This window comes from Arachis ipaensis, chromosome B06, assembly GCF_000816755.2.
Source record: "Arachis ipaensis cultivar K30076 chromosome B06, Araip1.1, whole genome shotgun sequence".
NCBI classification, from domain to species: domain Eukaryota; kingdom Viridiplantae; phylum Streptophyta; class Magnoliopsida; order Fabales; family Fabaceae; genus Arachis; species Arachis ipaensis.
In genome coordinates, this window is record NC_029790.2 from 129,497,001 (window position 1) to 129,504,395 (window position 7,395).

Consider the following 7,395-nt stretch of genomic DNA (forward strand, 5'->3'; position numbering starts at 1 on the left):
TATTTATTTTTAATTGTTAAATATGTTCTAAGTCATGTCAATCCACTTTCAAGGTTTTATTTATTAAAATCTAAATAAGTATAGTGGCTAAGTAAACAGCAGTTTAAAAAAAAAAAGAAGTAAACCACAGTTAAATAGTAGATGGCTTCAAAAGAAATTAAACGAATATATAGATAGTCGTCCTTGATTGCTGAGCCAAGTCTTTATTTTAAAGCTATCTATTTATGACATTTTACCTCTACCACTAAGGTTATTTTCGTCATTGCGACCCTCATTACATGACAAATAACAACTTGGCTAACTTCTGATACCATGAATATCGTATTCCACTTTTCTCAATTGACATACCTGATAATTTTCCTATACTAAAATCAACCACTAGTTCATCAGTATAAAATATATATAAAAATATAAAATATATACTAAAAATTAATTAAACTATAAATATATGTGAGAATAAAAGAAAGATTAAGAGCAAACTTAGGGAGTAAAATAAGGTTTGCAAGGAGTTTTAATAGAAAAGAACTTGTAGGAAGTTTTCATAGGAGGAAACTATTCTCATTCAACTTGTAGGGAGTTTTCATAGGAGGAAACTATTCTCATTCATTAAAATTATAGCATAGATAATACTATATATATTTCTGTAATAATCTAGTTGAAACATCATCAAATAAAAAAGAAAGTTAATTCACATCCTATTTTCTCATATTGGCTTTGTTATAGTTAGTGCATTATTGTGGGTAGTGTTCAATTTCATATTACTTTCTATCTATTAGAAGTCAAAATTCCGCTGCAAACTCAACAATTGGTATCAAGAGCCAACGTTATATTATTCATTATTTGAGTGATAAAATTTAATTTTGAATATAATGACTTCTACTAGTAGTAATGTCAAAGTAGGCAAATATGAAATAAAAAAGTTCAATAGGAAAAATGATTTTTCCTATTGGAGGATGCAGATGAAAAATCTGCTTATATCACAGAAGTTACACAAGGCACTAGCAGGAAAAGAGAAAAAGCCGAAAGAAATGAAAGATGAGGATTGGGAAGAATTAGATCTTGAGGCACGGGCTGCAATAATCTTATGCCTTGAGAGGGATGTTGCTTTCTTGGTGAATGAAGAAGCAACTGCAGCAGGCGTCTGGTTAAAGTTAGAGAGTAACTTCATGACAAAGACTCTAACTAACAGGATCTACTTAAAATCCAAATTGTATACATACAAGATGGAGGAAGGCACCTCAATCCGAGAATATATCAATAAGTTTGATAGGATTATATCAAACTTAAAGGATATAGATGTGAAGGTTGATGATGAAGACCAGTCATTCATATTGTTACTTTCATTACCGAAGTCCTATGAAAATCTGGTGCAGACATTGATGCTGGTGGGTGACACTCTGACCATGGATGAGACGAGGGCATCACTTTTAGCAGATGATCTACGTAAGATTGCTACAAGTGTAATGTCATCTTCAAATGGAAGAGAGTATAATGATCAAGCACAAGGATTGTTCGCGGCTAGAAGAAAGACTAATGAAAGAGGAAAAGGTAATAAGCGTGGAAAGTCTAGGCCAAAATCTAGACCTCACACGGAGAGAACATGCTTTAAATGTGGTGAGACTGGACATTTCAAAGCAAATTGTCCAAATAAGAAGATAACTTTCAAGAAACAGAACAACGACAACGACAACCCGAAAGAAAAGCAAAAAGCAAGCTACGTCTCAAATGATGAGGAGGATTGTTACTCTGTAACAGAACAATCTTATGAAATCTCCTGTAAGTGGATTCTTGATTCAGGAGCCTCTCACTATATGTGTCCAAATAGGAAGTGGTTTACTACCTATGAAAGCATAAATGGTGGCACAGTTTTAATGGGCAATGATCATGCTTGTAAAACTGTGGGGTTGGGTACTATAAGAATTAAGATGCATGATGGAATAGTAAGAACCTTAAAGGATGTGAGACATATTCCAGACTTGCGAAAAAATCTTATCTCCATAGGTTTGTTGGAGAAAAATGGTTGCAAAATAGTTACGGAAAATGGGGTACTAAAAGTTGTTCGTGGTTCTTTGGTAGTGATGAAGGGAGTTTGTCACGGTAATCTTTATTCTCTTTTAGGGACAACAGTCACAGGTGAGTTAGTAGTTGGAATCGGTGGAAGTAGAGATCAAACAAATTCCACAAGAATATGGCACATGCGGCTTGGACATATGTCAGAGAAAGGTCTATCATTGCTTTATGGACAAGGTTTGCTGAAAAATATGAAGAAACCACGAATGAAATTTTGTGAGCATTGTGTGTATGGAAAGGCACATAGGGTGAAGTTTTCTACAAGCAAGCATAAAAGCAGAGAGTTGTTAGACTACGTGCATACTGATGTTTGGGGCCCGGCTAAAGTTACTTCCAAGGGTGGTTCCAGGTATTTTGTTACTTTTGTTGATGATTATTCCAGGTATGTTTGGATTTACTTCCTCAAACATAAGAATGAGGTATTCGATACTTTTAAATGGTGGAGAGCGATGGTTGAAAATCGAATAGGTAGGAAGCTAAAAACTCTACGATCTGATAATGGCACAAAGTACACGGATGGGGCTTTCAAGGAGTTCTGTGACCGAGAAGGCATTACAAGACACTGGACAGTTAGAGAAACACCACAACAGAATGGAGTCACCGAACGACTGAATCGTACACTACTTGAGAAGGCAAGGTGTATGCGCTCTAATTCCGGATTAGGCAGAGAATGGTGGGCAGAATCAATTGCTACAGCTTGCTACATAGTGAATCGATCCCCACATTCTTCTCTAGATGGAAACACACCTTATAAGGTGTGGTCAGGGGAACATGCAGATTACGAGAAACTCAAAGTCTTTGGATGCACAGCCTATTATCATGTTAAAGATAATAAGCTTGATGATAGAGCAAAGAAGGCAATCTTTTTGGGGTATCCAAGAGGGGTTCAAGGCTATCGCCTTTGGAGTGTAAATGATTCTAAGTTTATAATTAGCAGGGATGTTACCTTTGATGAACGATCTATGGTAGCTTTGTCTAAAGATATGGTGCCAGATGATGGTGATGTTGGAAAAAATTCAAATACTCAAGTGGTGGAGATAGAGTCTAAATACCAACAAATAGACTCTAGTAATGTTCAGGTGGAGCATCCTAATGCTACTCGAGATGACGCAGAGGATGAACTTGATCATGAGGAAATTCAGCGAGAAAATGCACATGCATTACAACAGCAAAAGCAGGATTCTTTAGCATCTACTAGGCCAAAGAGGAATTATAAATTTGTTTAGAAGTTTGGGTCAGACAAGCTTTTGAGACATTATGGGCAGGTAAACTTGGTAGATTATGCACTCTCAGTGGAGGATGATGAGCCGGTCACCTTCAAACATGTTATAAAAGACAAAGATAGAGAGAGTTGGTTTGTCGCTATGGAGGAAGAGATGCAATCTCTTCATAAGAACAAGACATGGAATGTGGTCCCATTACCCGTGGGAAAGACTGCAATTGGTTATAAGTGGGTGTATAAAAGAAAAGAAGATCCTACTAAGTCAGATGGTACAAGATTCAAAGCTAGGTTAGTAGCAAAGGGATTTGCACAGAAAGAAGGTGTTGATTACAATGAGATATTTTCTCCTGTGGTGAAACATACTTCCATACGGTTGCTTTTAAGTCTTGTCGCTCATGGTGATCTTGAGTTGGAACAACTAGACGTGAAGACTGCATTCTTGCACGGTGACTTAGAGGAAGAAATCTACATGTATCAACCTGAGGGTTTCAAGGTTGAGGGTAAAGAAAGTCAGGTATGTCGCTTGAGGAAATCGCTATATGGATTGAAACAATCTCCTCGGCAATGGTATAAGCGATTTGACTCCTTTATGTTAAAACAAGGTTTTTCCAGAAGTAATTATGATTGTTATGTATACATTCGTAAGCTTCCTAGAGGTGATTATATCTATCTTCTATTGTATGTGGATGACATGCTTATTGCCTCTAAGAGTAAAGTAGAGATAGATATGTTAAAGGTTCAACTTGGTAAAGAATTTGAAACAAAAGACTTGGGTGCTGCAAGAAAAATATTAGGCATGGAAATTAAAAGAGAGAGATCAAGGCAAAAATTGTTCTTAAGCCAAAGAGGATATATTGAGCGCGTCATTGAAAGGTTTGAAATGAAAAATGCTAAATCGGTGGTAACGTCGTTGGCTCCACATTTTAGGCTCTCTGGTAAACAATCTCCCACAACAGCAGAGGATAAGGCTTACATGGAAAATGTACCTTATGCTAGTTCAGTCGGTAGCCTAATGTATGCTATGGTGTGTACACGCCCAGATATTTCACAGGCAGTCAGTGTTGTTAGCTGGTTCATGGCAAACCCGGGTAAGGCACACTGGGAAGCAGTCAAATGGATATTAAGATACTTGAAGGGTACCATTGACACAGGTTTATGCTTTAGTGGAAAATCATGTCAAATCAGCGGCTTTGTTGATTCTGATTATGCTGGTGATCTAGATAGAAGACGTTCTACGACTGGTTATGTATATAAAATACAAGGTGCTCCAGTTAGTTGGCGATTGATGTTACAAGCTACAGTGGCACTATCTACTATAGAAGCTGAGTACATGGCAGTAGCAGAAGGGGTGAAAGAAGCATTGTGGCTAAGGGGTCTTCTAGATGATTTGGGGTTGAAGCAAGATTGCGTGAATCTGAGTTGTGATAGTCAAAGTGCAATTCATTTGGCTAAAAATCAAGTTCATCATGCTCGTACCAAGCATATTGATGTAAGATATCACTTCGTGCGTGATGTTATAGAGAAAGGTAACATTTCTCTTATAAAAGTACACACAGATGAAAATTCTGCTGATATGTTGACTAAAGTAGTATCGGAAAACAAGTTCCAACACTATTTGGAATTGCTCAATATTACTTTATGTTAGGCATTACATGGAGAAATAGAGGAACTACGATTGGTTTGATCCTGAACAAGGGTACGTAGGCAATCATTGTAAAAAATGATGCAACCAGATATGAATAACACACTTTGATCGTCCAAAATTTGAGTAGATTTCAAATTGTGAACGAGGTGGAGAATTGTGAGAATAAAAGAAAGGTTAAGAGCAAACTTCGGGAGTAAAATAAGGTTTGTAAGGAGTTTTAATAGAAAAGAACTTGTAGGGAGTTTTCATAGGAGGAAACTATTCTCATTCAACTTGTAGGGAGTTTTCATAGGAGGAAACTATTCTCATTCATTAAAATTATAGCATAGATGATACTATATATATTTTTGTAATAATCTAGTTGAAACATCATCAAATAAAAAAGAAAGTTAATTCACATCCTATTTTCTCATATTGGCTTTGTTATAGTTAGTGCATTATTGTGGGTAGTGTTCAATTTCATATTACTTTCTATCTATTAGAAGTCAAAATTCCGCTGCAGACTCAACAATATATTTATATACAAATAATAATTAATTTTAGTTGTTGATTTTAGTATGTAAATAATAGGGGTAAGTATTGTTTTAGTCTCTAACATTGGGAATGAGAATCAAAACCGTCCCCAACGTAATTTTTTATTTAGAATCATCTTTAACGTTTTTTTTTGTATTAAAATTGTCATTTTTAATAAAAAATTTTATTTTATTACTAAATTACCCCTATCTTAATAAAAAATATAAAAAAAAGGACCCGAGGGGGAGGGGAGAAAGAAAAGAGAAAAGGACGCGCGTGGAGGGGGGGAAGAAAAAGGGGAAACGGAGGGGGAAGGGGAAAGGGGGAGCCCCGACGGCCTTCAACGTGAATCCCAGTGTCGTCGCTGCCACCTTTGGGTCCTTCTTTGCCACCGAGCACGAGTCCGCGAGAGAGGAGATCCGAGAAAGAGAGAGCGCCGGTGGAGGGGAGGAGGCCGCTGCCATAGCCGCCCCACCATCGCGGCACCTGCATCGTCGCTGGTCCACCCACGAGCCGCTGCCAGAACCGCAAACAGAGGAAGACGTCGCCGCCGTTCATGCATGCTTCTGCCGCCGTGGAGTGCATCGCCGGGAAGGGCCCGAATAGAGGAGGGCGGCGCGCGAAGGAGAGAGAGAGGGATCTGAGGCTGAGCTGGTTCCTACCATCGCCGATCTGCCCAACCGCTGTCGCTCCGACGCCCACGAGCTGCCGGTGGTTCTGCTTCAGCTTCTGCATCTGCTTCTTCTTCTGCTTTGGCTTCTGCATCTGCTTCTTCTTCTGCATCTGCATTTTATTTTGCTTCTGCATTTGTTTTTGCTTTGTTTCTGTTTCTGATTCTACTTCTGATTCTGATTTTGTTGTTGTTGATTTTGAATTTGATGTTGTTGAATTGGGTACTCGTTGAATTTGATGTTGTTTCTACTTCTGAATTTGATTCTGATTCTGATTCTGATTATTAGTATTTGATGGGAGTAAGGGAGGTGGTGGTGGAGTAAGGGAGGTGCTGGTGGTGGTAAAGGTGTTGGTAGTGGTAAAGGGTATTTTTGTCTGTAAAAAGTTAAAAGGACGATTTTAATACAAAAAAAAAAAAAACGTTAAGGATGATTCTAAATAAAAAATTATGTTGGAGACGATTTCGATTCTGACCCTCAACGTTAAGGATCAAAACAATACTTATCCCTAAATAATAGGAGCACAGAAAATTAAAAAAATGTTTAAATAAACTTTAATTTTACATTAGAAAAATTCCTTTTCCATTTTTTAAAGAAATTTTCTACTTTGCACTATAAATTGTTTCAAAACACGTTTTGATTATGGGACAATTAATTTGAAATAAAACATGAGAAGAAGTTATTCAGTATAATAAGTAGTGGAAACTGGAAATTATCTTCCGGACGTAATTGTTGATCTATATTCTTTATTCCTTTTAATTTATAAGATTCTTAATTTCTTATCATTTTCATTTCCACATCTCAGTTTTACCGCATGTCTATAGGCTTTGATTATTCTCTGTCCCAATAATAAAATATTCTATTGCCTTATATTCTAGTCCACGAAAACTCAACTATATATATCGTTAACCCTCGTTGAGTAATTATTATATGGAGAACAGATCCTCTAAATTACGTAATCTATATGATAGTTTTATACAATCTTAGTAAACTAATCTTGTACATATAAAAAATAATCTTTGTGATAAAAATATCTAATATCTAATTTTATTCATTAATAAATCTGTCAACATTCTAAGAAATAGTAGTTTATTTTTCTTTCGTATTAGAAAATTAGTTTTATACATAAGTAAACTTTTCATAATTTTAAATTTATGACTAAAAAATAGTTCACTGTACGTTGAATAAACAAACATAAACAGTGTATTGTCAACAGTGTAGCGTGTAACATTCTCTTGTTTTCGTTCATGACAACTTGCTCCTAACTTTAAATT